The sequence below is a fragment of the Berghia stephanieae genome, chromosome 12, assembly GCF_034508935.2.
Source record: "Berghia stephanieae isolate SIO BIC M18660-M18661 chromosome 12, UCSD_Bste_1.3, whole genome shotgun sequence".
NCBI lineage: Eukaryota > Metazoa > Mollusca > Gastropoda > Nudibranchia > Aeolidiidae > Berghia > Berghia stephanieae.
This window is the reverse complement of record NC_088371.1, coordinates 3,285,206-3,299,896: the sequence shown is the minus strand read 5'-3', so window position 1 is coordinate 3,299,896 and position 14,691 is coordinate 3,285,206. Positions and strand designations below refer to the sequence as shown.

The 14,691-nt window shown below is 37.0% G+C and overlaps 1 long non-coding RNA gene across 1 annotated transcript; it reads left to right on the top strand.

Annotated features, from left to right (window-relative positions):
• The first annotated feature begins 2,362 nt into the window (after nt 1–2,362).
• Nucleotides 2,363–6,695, top strand: LOC144958112 (uncharacterized). Its single transcript, XR_013642337.1, has 2 exons — nt 2,363–2,431; nt 4,265–6,695. It is a non-coding gene; the product is annotated as an uncharacterized LOC144958112 (long non-coding RNA).
• Nucleotides 6,696–14,691: the final 7,996 nt, after the last annotated feature.

Sequence of the window (14,691 nt, the reverse complement as noted above, 5' to 3'; positions counted from 1 at the left end):
CGAGAGAGACGGAGAGAGAGAGAGAGAGAGAGAGAGAGAGAGAGAGAGAATTTTATTCATTATTGTACTAACCTAACTAGTAGTTAAAATAGGGAGAGGAGAGAGAGGGGGAGAGGGAGTGAGCGGGAGAGACGGAGAGAGAGAGAGAGAGAGAGAGAGAGAATTTTACTCATTTTTGTACTAACCTAACTAGTAGATAAAATAGGGAGAGGGGAGAGGGAGTGAGCGGGAGAGACGGAGAGAGAGAGGGAGAGAGAGAGAGAGAGAGAGAGAGAGTCCGTGCAAGGCAAACCGGACCTTAAACACTTGCATCGGGCGCCGATACATTCTCTCTTACATGAACATTTGATGAGTTTTTGGGACACTTTTGACAATTCTGGAAATAAGCTCCACAGTGGTTCATGTCGATCGTCACATTTGTTGCAGGGTTCTCTTCTATAAAAGATATAATGTTAGCAAAAGCTCGACTTCTTTCAAGAACTCTGACATCATATTATCATCAGCAGTGACATCTTTTCAAGCTTGTTTTTGAAAGTATCGTGCATGACAAATTTTATGGTATAGGGCGGTAGTGTGCCTCCTGAGCGACTAAATCTCCTCCGGCAATGAATGACAACATATCAGAATCTTTTATAGATAACGCTATTTCACGAATATTTTCTTCCATATCTGTTGTCATTACAGAATGGAGTACTCCCGATTCCATATTTTTACAAAAAAAGCACGTTTGTTTATTATAGTCAATCGCTAATTTTGAACGTTGTCTCATTATTCTCGTGGGTTGCGAAATATATTCATATACACTCGGTGACTCCTCCAAGTCAAATGACGAAACTTGGAATTCTTGTAGGGCAATTCTTTTAGATTTCTTTAATTCTAATCGCCTAATCTTGTGGGCATTAAATTTTACACGACAACACGTATGCCACTTAGCATCATTTTGTTTTAAGATTTCAATAATCTCATTTCTTTCTGATGAATTAAAAAAATAGATACATCCAACTAGTTTTCATCACAAACCAAAGAATTGAATTGTGTTAAATCTTCAAAAAAAGTTTCATAGCCTTGCCCTCAACTTAGAGGGACATTATAAACGGTCTGTGTTATCTTGTTGGCATATCAAACACTTGTCCAAGTCTCTGGGAGCAGTTCTTTTTGCTATTGCATGTGTATCTGAAATCATGCAAACGCATTCCTTTATTAGGCATATGCAATATTCTTTCATAACTCTCTCTCTCTCTCTCTCTCTCTCTCTCTCTCTCTCTCTCTCTCTCTCTCTCTCTTTCTTTCTTCCGTTCTTTCTGTTAAAGACCCATCATCAGCAGGCAAAATGTGTACAGTGCCTTACATAAGGACACAACAGAACATATAGAATATTCTCCCATTGTCCCTTTGCGGTAAATAACGTAAAGTAAATAACTTGCCACAATACAGCATCATAGTGGTTGATGATGATGATGATGATGATAATGATGATAATTATAGCAATGTAATTAGTATGCTGCCTCTTTAATGTCATCAAGTTTGACCGAAATAGGTTTTAACTCACGTAAAATTCTTATAGCAGTATTTTTGGAAAGAAAAGAAAAACAGGGGGAGGGGAGAAGGAGCACTGTTCTTTGTCAACACCGGTTATCGGCATTTATTGAGCTGTGTTCTGCTAGTCTGTTTTGTCTACCCATCTGCTCGTCTTCCCGTCTCCCCGTTCGTTTTAGAGCAATTGATTATACTTATTAAATCAGATGCAGAAAAAATCTCATATTATAGAATATTGCTGGCTAGACGTCCTTTAAAACAAGTGAAATTGAATAATATTTACGATTAAATAATTTGTATGGTTCGTGAATCGAAAGTAAAGGGAAAGAAAACATCCGCTTCGACGCTAAAAATAGTCACCAATGGGAATCCAAAGGATGACATAAAACAACCTTTGGTCGGCTTGCCTCGAATGTTTACACAATAAAAATGAAAGAAATTATTGTCGTCCATTTCAAAATTTTCTAATCTTAAAAACCTTGTATCTCAACTAATGCTGATCTCTCAGAGTGGTTCTATATCATAAATTATAGGGTTTTTCATATTCTACAACATATGTAATTTTCATACTTTCAACCCTGTTTGCACAATTCAAGGGTTTTTTGGACCTAATTCCCCCTACTATCATACCACTAGACCACATAGCCAGCCGCACAATAAACAAATGAAGGTGGAAAACAAATAAAAATAAAATGCAATATTTATAACTTGCATCGTCTGTTCTCAATGGTGGTTGGAGTATAAAACATTCATTACTCCAACCACTTCATCAATCTATAGATGTAAGAATTCATAATTGTTTTGTTTTCTTTTGACTTTCTTTCAGGTTTCATCGACGGACGCAAGAGGAAACGACAGCCCCACTTGGGTTTCCACGCTTCTAGGGGTTGAGTTGGTAAGTAGATATACGTCTATGTGGTCAGGTGGTATGACACTCGATTTCGGATCGGAAGGTCCTGAGTTCGAGCCTCGCTCGGTGGCGCATAGTTGAGTCCTTGGAGAAGGCTCTTTACTAACATTCTCTCACTGTACTCAGGTGTAAAATAAGTGCCTGGTCGTTAACAGGGTTTGTCTCTGTCCGAAAAAGTGTAATATCGCCTAGAAGGCGCCATGTCTTGTCCTACGTGTTAAGCGTTGCTGTTGGCTAGTAGGGACCCCTTGTAAAGCGCTTTGAGCACGTTTAGTGGATATTGCGCTATATAAATTAAAAATTATTTTTTTAGAATGGGGTTCTGGCAACTTTAGATTTAAAAATATTGAATTTTTAAATATATAAATTTAATTTTAAATGTTAAATCACCGTACTTTTTATAGTTCAGGGCTAACAAAATATGTGACCCCTCGTCTCAAAACGGTATTATGTCGGGGTGGACCAGATGCTAAAAAGTCAAATTATAGTTAAACTGGTCAAAAATATGAAACGTTGGTAATTAGCACAGTAAAATGTGATATTCCTTCTCCTCTATAAAACATTTTAACTCAACTTAAGCATGATATTTCTGGCTACAAATTCCATCTTCAGCATCTAATCATCCTGACTTAATATCGTTTTGAGACGAGGGGTCACACATTTTTTTTAATGAAGGGTGGTAACTCTATATAATTGTGATAGTAACATCGGTGACCGGTTTAGTAATATGAATGGAAAAATCGCAGTATTTTCTGAGCAATAAAGGTTATTACAATAAGAAAAAAACAAATGAAATTTTTAGGGCACCTAAATCGACATAGATAGATGTATTGAACACCTTGTTCTCACAGGAAAGATAAAAGGTAAAAAGAGTAAACGCAGAAACAAGAAAATCATATTTGAAAACTTTGAACAGCTGGGTGACAAGAAAAAGAGAAGAGGAATATTAGTCTTCTGGCTGATCAGAGAGATGAATGGCGTACCATGATTACCGATGTCTGGCACAGACTTGGTACTTGAAGAAGAAGAAGAAAGATTTTTACGAAGAGGCAATCATCTGGTTTAATTCCTATACTACTGCACTGTGGAAATCAACATAGATCGAGAAGAATATTTTTTGAGTCTGCGAGAAATACAGAATTACCCTTAATTTAAGGAATATTGGCAAGTTTCTCGTATATCAATCTGTACTTACTTACTTATCTGAACCAGCGACCACCTGAGCTCTAGCCCTTCGGTCTTGTGCCATGACGTAGAAGTTAGACGTCTTCTGTAGTTGTTCCAGGTGACTATAAAGTGTTTTACGGATGCTTGGATTTGATGGGAGGAATGTGCATCTCAGGTCTTCAAGAGGTTGACATTCAAGCAAGTGGTGTGTTACTGTTGGGGTGTTGACATAGGGGCCAGGAAGGGGATGTGTCTTTTGTAAATATCAGTCTGTATAAAATAGTTGTAGATATCCTTTTTAGATTTGTCAGTAAGTCTGTGCTCGATGATAAAAAAACAATTGCTATACGGAACAATGTTAATCCCCAACTCTATTTTTTTTTAATTGACCCAATCGACGTGTACATATATGCAGGTCTGACATCCGAACCCACTTATGGGCCTAGTTTAACATTGTTGTAATGGACAATATTTTGCGTCATTTATTTATTTATTTATTTATTTGAGATTTCCATTACAACAATGAGCCCATTAGTAATTGGGTTGTCAGACCTGCAAATAAGTGCACGTCGGACCCAATTGAAGTGCATGCAGCGATCATGGAAAAGTAAAAATTTATGCATTGTTTTTCTTGTCTTTATCATCTTACAGGCGACGATCACTCAAGTTTGAATGGGAGAAAAAGAACGACGATACAGATAAGAAAAAAGAAGATGATGATAAAAGCGATAAATGTATATAGAGGACAATAATTATTTTTTTTCTTCATCTAAATAACATCAAAGATTGGAAAATAAATAGCCCGAAGATAGAGATATTGGTTAAGAACCATTCTATTTGGTTGATGTTTTTTATTAAGAGTTGTCAGTTGGTTTATCTATGCCTGTGTTCTTTGTTGGTTACTAAGACGATACCGTTATTGTTAGAATTTTACGTCAATATGTGGACACGTCGATTTTATTAAATTATTTTATGTGAGTACTTATTTCTATTGTTTTTATGAAGCATTTTGTTGTTTAAATGAATTTGACATTTAACAGAAATAAATAAAAGAGACTCTTTTGCGGTTAAACGGGAAAGAATAAGTTGAAAATATCTTCAGATATATATCTACTTTGGTTACTTCCGGTTGGCGTATTCTAATAGTGTATTCCATGGGGTTGTTGGCGGGAATTTCAAACAGGTTTTGTATATTCTGCAGCGTATTGACTAAACACATTTTTTTTCATTTTGGCCACAAAACAGTTACTTCAAATATGTGACCCCTCACCTCAAAACGGTATTAAGTCGGGATGATTAAGATGCTGAAAACTGGATTTATAACCAGAAATATCAAACTTCCTTTGAGTTTGTATGTTTTATTGAGGAGAATGAATATCATAATTTATTATGCAATAATTCATATTTTTGACCAATTTAGTTCTAATTTGACTTTTTAGCATCTGGTTTATCCCGACATAATACCGATTTGAGACGATGGGTCACATATCAATAAAAAAGACGACCCACCCACCCACCCACCCGACTTGTCTGAAGTTAGCATTTTTGTTTTGCTGCATTCAATTTCCGGTAATATATTAACTCTCATTAGATCTAAGAAGCAAGCGATCGTAGTAAAATATCACATATGTGACCCCTCGTCTCAAAACGGTAATAATTCGGGATGATTAAGATACTTAAAATGGAATTTGTAACCAGAAATAGCATGCTTAAGTTGAGTTTATATGCTTTATAGAGGAGAAGGAATATCATATTTTACTGTGCTAAATACCAACGTTTCATATTTTTGACCAGTTTAACTATAATTTGACTTTTTAGCATCTGGTCCATCCCGACATAATGCCGTTTTGAGACGATGGGTCACATATTCGACTTAAGCTGCGGCGAAATTTGGAATGGCGCGAGTGATGCTATGCATGCTATTCCAACATCCGCCAGCCAGATTAAGCAAACCAACACACACAACTGTGTGTAACCTTTAACGTTTATAGAGTCTTTACTGATATAATTTTTGCAAGAGCTCATCATCCAAATGGCTGTCTATAATAAATGCTGTACGCGTAGCAAAGAAGCCCACAACATTGCCATCCGGAAATATAAAGGACCAACACACAAAACGATATAACCTATAACGTGTATAGTCTGCTTAATACAGTGAAAATTCCTATAAAAATGGATGGCAAAAAAATTTTTTTTTTAAATGAACAAACAAAAAAAAATTCGTTCTCTCTATAAATAATAATAAATGAGCTGAGTAAGTCAAATTGGTCAAATTCGTATCTCCCCACAACTTGTCAATGAATCTAAAACAAGACTGCTTTTTTTTTTTGTTTTTTTGTTTTGTTTTTTTTTTTGTTTTTTTTGTTTTGTTTTTTTTTTTGTTGTTTTTTTTTTAATATTCAGGATAAACGATTTTTTCCCTTATTATTACATATTAGGGGTCATCTTCAAAGAAGGATATTTGAAGTAAAATTATTAATAATAATAATAATAATAATAATAATAATAATGATGATAATAATAATAATAATAATAATAATAATAATAATAATAATAATAATAATAATAATAATAATAATAATAATAATAATAATAATAATAATAATAAGAGACTCTTATAGATCGCACGATATCCTCACAAGTGAGGCTCTTGGCGCTTTAAATTACAACAACACAAAAACAATATTTAAAGTACATGACATCAAAAAAGAAATGTTTTCAAGGATTTCTTGAAAACAGACAATGATTTGGATTCTCGGATGCTCTGTGGAATGGCGTTCCATACAGACGGACCAAAATGAGAAAAGGACCTTGTTCCTGCCTTTGTACAAATGCGTGGGATAGCCAAACGGGTGGTGTCGTTGGAGGAACGCAAGGGTCTGGTTGTCGAATATTTCTTTAGGAGTTCTGTGACCAAAATGAAAAAAAAAGTGTTCTATCACTGCACCGCTCTATTGTAAGTTATAACATTGTGATCAATATCATTGTCAATAATATTTTTCTTATTACTATTCGTCAAATACCAATAGTCAATGCAATAAATCAAGAAAGATGAGTGAATCTGTTAAATATTGCTGGAGGATTTTTGTGTGTTGTTTTGTTGTTGTTTTTTGTATTTTATTATTTTATGAATCTCTCATTGTCTGGATTTTAACTGAGAAATTGGATGTTAATTTTTGCTAAATTTGAATAAGGATAAGTCAGAATAAAAAAAAAACTATTTACATTCACACAGACAAACACAAACACACACACACACACACACACACACATATATATATATATATATATATATATATATATATATATTTATATATATATATATATATATATTATTTTAATGGCCTTTGTTATTGTATTTTGCCATACGCGTCTGTGAGTAGTTTTCACTAAACTGTATTAACCAGACTATAAAAGTTCATGGTTACACACAGTTTTGTGTGTTGGTCCGTTATACTTCCGGATGGCAATGTTATGAGCTTCTTCGCCAAGTGCATACTCCCGACACTGAAACCCAAAAAGACTGGCGTCATTATTTGTTTTTTGCACCGCCTACTGAGTTGTCGTTAGTAGTGCTCATGGAAACAAGTGATCCCATTGGTTGAACTATTGAATACAACTCACGATTTGTTTTCTTTTGTGGCAAAGACTGGTTTTTTGACGTCATTTTTTGGTCAGTTTCAGGCTATAGATAGTATGCACTTGGCTAAGAAGTTCATAACTTGCCATCCGGAAGTATAACGGACCAATACACAAAACTGTGTGTATCCATGAACGTTTATAGTCTGGTTAATACAGTTTAGTGAGAATTACTCGCAAAAAACAATAACAAAGACCGGAGTGACGTCAGCTTCGATCTATCTATAAATTAACGATGGCAACGGTTGATTGCAGCAGTGATTCGAGCTGTCACGTCATCGATACTTTTCTGGAAATGGTGGGATGTAAACTTGGTCTTAACTCTCACCTTACCGGCCGTTTTCATGATTATTAGAAATATTTTATATAGCGCAATATCCAGTAAATGTGTTCAAAGCGCTTTACAAGAGGCCCCTGACAAACAGCAACACGTAATATGTAGAACGAAACATGACGCCTGTTAGGCGATATTACAATTTTTTTCGGACAGAGACAACGCTGTTAACTGTCAGGTACTCATTTTACACCTGATTACGGTGAGAGAATGTGAGTAAAGAGTCTTTTCCAAGGACTCAACTATGCGCTGAGAGAGGCTCGAACCCAGGACCTTCCGATCCGAAAGCGAGTGTCATTACCACAAGACCACATAGCAGCACAGAAATGCTATAATTAACCAACACAAGACTTGACTTTTTACACTCAAAAACTCGTGAGAAATAAGTACACAGAAGATATGATGCACATTTTTTGTGTGTAGCTTAACAAGCTTTATAGATAGTATGCAGATGACGTCACTCAGGCCTTTGTTATTGTTTTTGCCATCCGCGTTTGTGAGTTGTTCTCACTAAACTGTATTAACCAGACTATAAAAGTTCATGGTTACACAGAGTTTGTGTGTAGGTCCGTTATACTTCCGGATGGCAATGTTGTGAACTCCTTGGCCTCGCGCATTCTATCTATAAAACAACGATTTTTCATACAATTTTATGATTTGCAAAACGAATCTGATTAAGCAAAACGTTCATGTATCATAACAAATGTGACCCATCCTCTCAAAACGGTATTATGTCGGAACGAACCATGTGCTTAAAAGCCGAATTTAATGTTAAACTAGTCAAAAATATAAATTGTTTGCATTAGCACCCTAAAATATCCTCAATAAATAGTATAAATTCAACACAAGTCTGATATTGCTGGCTAAAAATACAATTTTCAACACCTTAACCAACCCGACTTAATACCGTTTTGAGGGTCACAAATGTGACGATTTTCCCGTAGTTGATATTGAGGGGTGTTATTATACCCCATCAAGAAAAAGTCACACACAGTTAGGTCCGGGGAATAGGTATGCCAAGCACAGAAATCAAAGTCTTTAGCATCTCTCCTCCCAATTAACCGGTAGATTTTTGACCAATCAAAATATGGAATATGTGACACACCTTCACACGTGCTCGGACAAACATAGTTGGTTGTTTATAAACAATGACGTGAATGAAATCAACCTCTCTTTGATTATTGTTATTGTTTTTATACCGCCAAATGGGTGACTAGTTATCACACGATTTTCTCGATCAAACTATAAACGTTTAAATAGACATAGTTTTCTGTGTTGGTTCTATTGATCAAGCGGTAAAACAGTGGTTATTTTACTTAGACACATACCATCGATAGTCAAAACCTGTGTTGTATCTTATGTTAACCAATCACTACCATTGTTTATATTATGACAACTGTCCGAGGGGCGTGGTTATCTATGGGTCTATTCCATACACGGGGTCAAAAGCCAGAAAAGGTTCGCCGGCCAAAACAAATGTATTTAAAAAGAGGAACTAAAAGTTTAGTTTTATCAAATGGTGACCTAAGTGATCTAGAAGGTGTATAAGCATGTAATATGTTTTCTAAGTAGACAAGGGGCTTCATCATTTAAACATTTAAAACATACCATTGAGATTTTAACAACGGCTTGCCATCTACCGGCGAAGAGGTTTGAGCCGTAGCCATCGTTAACATATTATTATTATAGCTTGACCGTAGCCATCGTAAAGTTATATAGATAGAATGCGCTTGGCCAAGGAGTTCACAACATTGCCATCCGGAAGTATAACGGACCAACACACAAACTCTGTGTAACCATGAAGTTTTATAGTCTGGTTAATACAGTTTAGTGAGAACAACTCACAAACGCGGATGGCAAAAACAATAACAAAGGCCTGAGTGACGCCATCTGCATACTATCTATAGATAGTATGCGCTTGGCGAAGAAGCTCATAACATTGCCATCCGGAAGTATAACGGACCAACACACAAAACGGTGTGTATCCATGAACGTTTATAGATAGTATGCAGATGACGTCACTCATGCCTTTGTTATTGTTTTTGCCATCCGCGTTTGTGAGTTGTTCTCACTAAACTGTATTAACCAGACTATAAAAGCTCATGGTTACACAGAGTTTGTGTGTTGGTTCGTTATACTTCCGGATGGCAATGTTGTGAACTCCTTGGCCAAGCGCATTCTATCTATAGTCGGGTTAATACAGTTCAGTGAGCATTACTCATGAACGCAGATGGCAAAAAACAATAACGAAGACCCGAGTGACGTCATCTTCGAACTATCTATAGCCTGACACTGACTAAAAAATGACGTCAAAATGCCAGTCTTTTGCCACAAAAGAAAACAAATCGTGAGTTGTCTTCAAAAGTTCAACCAATGAAATAACTTGTTTCCTCGAGCTCTATTAACGACAACTCACTAGACACAACACAAACCTCAAAAATAACATCAAACTGTCAGTCCGAGAGGGTTCTAGTGTCAGGTTATGCTAAAACTTTACGATAGCTACGTTTGAGCCCGGCAGCTGTGAGAGGCCCAAAGTTGAATCCTTAACTTGGACTCCCTAATATTCTCACTATATCCATGAGTAGAATGAGTACTAGCTGCTAAGAGCGATATGTTATTATTATCAGTGCCGTAATCTAAAATAAAAGGACACGTTTTAAAAATGTGGTTATCCTTCAAATATCGATTGATTGAAATTGAATTTTGGGCTTGTTACGTTATAGCGCAATATCCACTAAACGTGCTCAAAGCGCTTTACAAACCTCACCAGCAGCAACGCGTAACATGTAGATCTAGACATGACGCCTGTTAGGCGATAATACATTATTTTTTCCGACAGGGACAACGCTGTTAACCGCCAGGTACTCATTTTACACCTGAGTACTGTGAGAGAATATGAGTAAAGAAGGACTAAACTATGCGCCTAACTATAAACGATCATTGTTATACAAAGTTTTGTTTGACGATCCATCTTAATACTTCCGGCTGGCAATGTTGTGAGCGCATTGTATCTATAGTGTTGCTGTTAGTTTGACACTACTAATTGTTTTTGTTTTTTAAGGGTTTTACGGCGCCTGCAACACATTTAGGTCACATCAGCGCCAGTAAAAAAGGAAGAAAATGGGATAGTAAAAAGTTCTAGAATTACAATTAAAGCAGCCAAGAGAAAGGAAGACAAAGGGGAACTTGGAACAAATAGGGATCAGATGTAGATTCCAAGAGCATACCACCAATGTACTTAGTTTGAGATCACCTATAAGTCTCATCCGGACACATGCACAAAATCCAACAAAGAGGAATACACTCAAATGCTTACATTATACATTAAAAATAACAAATATAATAATGCATAACAGAGAGATGATTTACAATGAAAAAATATCATCTCCCAAAACAATAACTATGCATTTGACTGTTTCCCTCCCAGTCAGGACTCCGACCAGGACCAGGACAAAACCAAGTAATCTCATTCCAAGACAAAGACAGAAAGCATGTTGGAAAACAAATATAAGGCCTGACACTACTATATATGTAAAACGCTTTCTATAATAAATTTTAGGTGTTGAGAAGTAAATTTGAAGCGGGACTGTGACTCATCGTATCAATAGGGTACAACAGTCGTGACGTCACTTCTCTCGTAAAGAGGCATAGTAACTTAGTAACTGGTTCTAAACTATAGGAACAATGGAGGATGCCCTTATAAAATACGTCCCCGACGAGCATAAAAGCGTATTCAGAGGAGAAAAACAATATAAATCTGATCAGGTTTTGACTTTTATACATTTCGTTCACATGACGAGTGAAAAAGTTCTAGCCAGCATGAAGAATAAAAAGTACCGATTTTCTTTGTTTAGAACCAAGCTGCTCGTTGCTGGGCGGACGTGACGTTTCGGCAAGCTAGCGAATTAATGTAATTCTCGGCAATAAAGCAGATAAACGTAGCCCAAGTAAATCCGGGTTTGTGTAGCTTTAAACATATCGTAGCAAATGCTTGCTACCCTTTTGCTAGGACACCATTCTATGGCAATGCACATTCCGTCGCTAGGTTTAACAACAGACTTAATCACTGCTTTACAGGTCGGGGTCAGGGGTCAGAAAGAAATCTGGACTGCATATGTGACCCCTCGTCTCAAAACGGTATTAAGTCGGGATGATTAAGATGATTAAAATGGAACTTGTTGAGTTTATACGCTTTATAGAGAAGGAATATCATATTTTACTGTACTAAATACCAACATTTCAAATTTTTGACCAGTTTAACTATAATTTGACTTTTTAGCATCTGGTCCATCCCGACAGAAAACCGTTTTGAGACGATGGGTCACATATGGAATTGATACTTATCCCACTGATTGTAAGGCAGGTGCTCTGCCATGGAGCTGGTAGGACCATGGCGCTATCCAATTCTGAATAAAGCGTAAATAAAAATTTGGTCAGAAAACTCGGCCTTTAAAAAATATCAATCGATTAAAATGTGACCCCTCGTCTCAAAACGGTCTTAAGTCGGCATGATTAAGATGATTAAAATGACAATCATATATATTACCAAAAACGTTCAAGCATGGGACTTATAATTAGATTCAACAAGATATGAAGTGAGTAGAAAAGTGCCAGAAGACAATAGAGAATAAAATTTTTTTTCGCGGCGGTGGTGGGGTTTGAACCTGCGACCTTATTGGTACGACAACTCCGCCTGGCAGGTGAGAGCGTGGCTCTACCGTGTGAGCTATCCACGAACACAAAAATATTCGTTTCAAACCCAAAGTCATTTCTAGATCCCTCTCTCACCCACTTCTTGAGATCGCCGATTCGTTCACCACCATCGCGAAATAATTTTGACCAGCAGTTAAGCTTAATAGCCAATATTCTCATCACAAACATATAACATAGAAACGATTGAGACATTGAGTATGCTCCGGTGTATGGGGTGAATTTTTAATTCAGAAAAGTGAGTGGAGCAGGCACTTATGTTGGTAACAACAAGATATGAAGTGAGTAGAAAAGTGCCAGAAGACAATAGAGAATAAAAATTTTTTTCGCGGCGGTGGTGGGGTTTGAACCTGCGACCTTATTGGTACGACAACTCCGCCTGGCAGGTGAGAGCGTGGCTCTACCGTGTGAGCTATCCACGAACACAAAAATATTCGTTTCAAACCCAAAGTCATTTCTAGATCCCTCTGTCACCCACTTCTTGAGATCGCCGATTCGTTCACCACCATCGCGAAATAATTTTGACCAGCAGTTAAGCTTAATAGCCAATATTCTCATCACAAACATATAACATAGAAACGATTGAGACATTGAGTATGCTCCGGTGTATGGGGTGAATTTTTAATTCAGAAAAGTGAGTGGAGCAGGCACTTATGTTGGTAACAACAAGATATGAAGTGAGTAGAAAAGTGCCAGAAGACAATAGAGAATAAAATTTTTTTCGCGGCGGTGGTGGGGTTTGAACCTGCGACCTTATTGGTACGACAACTCCGCCTGGCAGGTGAGAGCGTGGCTCTACCGTGTGAGCTATCCACGAACACAAAAATATTCGTTTCAAACCCAAAGTCATTTCTAGATCCCTCTGTCACCCACTTCTTGAGATCGCCGATTCGTTCACCACCATCGCGAAATAATTTTGACCAGCAGTTAAGCTTAATAGCCAATATTCTCATCACAAACATATAACATAGAAACGATTGAGACATTGAGTATGCTCCGGTGTATGGGGTGAATTTTTAATTCAGAAAAGTGAGTGGAGCAGGCACTTATGTTGGTAACAACAAGATATGAAGTGAGTAGAAAAGTGCCAGAAGACAATAGAGAATAAAATTTTTTTTCGCGGCGGTGGTGGGGTTTGAACCTGCGACCTTATTGGTACGACAACTCCGCCTGGCAGGTGAGAGCGTGGCTCTACCGTGTGAGCTATCCACGAACACAAAAATATTCGTTTCAAACCCAAAGTCATTTCTAGATCCCTCTCTCACCCACTTCTTGAGATCGCCGATTCGTTCACCACCATCGCGAAATAATTTTGACCAGCAGTTAAGCTTAATAGCCAATATTCTCATCACAAACATATAACATAGAAACGATTGAGACATTGAGTATGCTCCGGTGTATGGGGTGAATTTTTAATTCAGAAAAGTGAGTGGAGCAGGCACTTATGTTGGTAACAACAAGATATGAAGTGAGTAGAAAAGTGCCAGAAGACAATAGAGAATAAAATTTTTTTTCGCGGCGGTGGTGGGGTTTGAACCTGCGACCTTATTGGTACGACAACTCCGCCTGGCAGGTGAGAGCGTGGCTCTACCGTGTGAGCTATCCACGAACACAAAAATATTCGTTTCAAACCCAAAGTCATTTCTAAATCCCTCTCTCACCCACTTCTTGAGATCGCCGATTCGTTCACCACCATCGCGAAATAATTTTGACCAGCAGTTAAGCTTAATAGCCAATATTCTCATCACAAACATATAACATGGAAACGATTGAGACATTGAGTATGCTCCGGTGTATGGGGTGAATTAGATTCAGTAGTCTGATGTCATGCCGCCCGGCAACGGTGGCCATCGTGGTTCTAAACAAAGAAAATAATTACTTTTTATTCTTCATGCTGGCAAGAACTTTTCATATGCCAAGTGATCAGAATGTGTAAAAGTCAAAACATTATCAAATTTATGGGGTTTTTTTTCCTCTGGATACGCTTTTATGCTCGCTGGGGAAATATTTCATACTGGCGTCCGCCATTGTTCCGATAGTTTAGAGCCAGTGTTACTCAGTTACAATGCGTCATAAGGAAGGAAGTGACGTTACGACTGTTGAAGAGTATTGCCAAAATGAAGGTCATTTAAATCGATAAAATCGATACGTGAAGGACAAGTATTCTGGACAAAATGTAAAATACGCCATTTGTTTTGTTTTGTTGTTTGTTTTTGTGGGGATTTTTATTTATTTATTATTTTGTTGGGGGGGGGGGGGGATTGGTTTCATTTTTCATTTGTTTTGTTTTTTTCTGTTTCTTTTTTTCTTTCTTTTTTTATTTTCGTTTTTTTTTTTTTTTTGGATTTTTTTTTTTTTGTTCCTTTTATTTTTTTGCTTTTGTTTTCCAAGA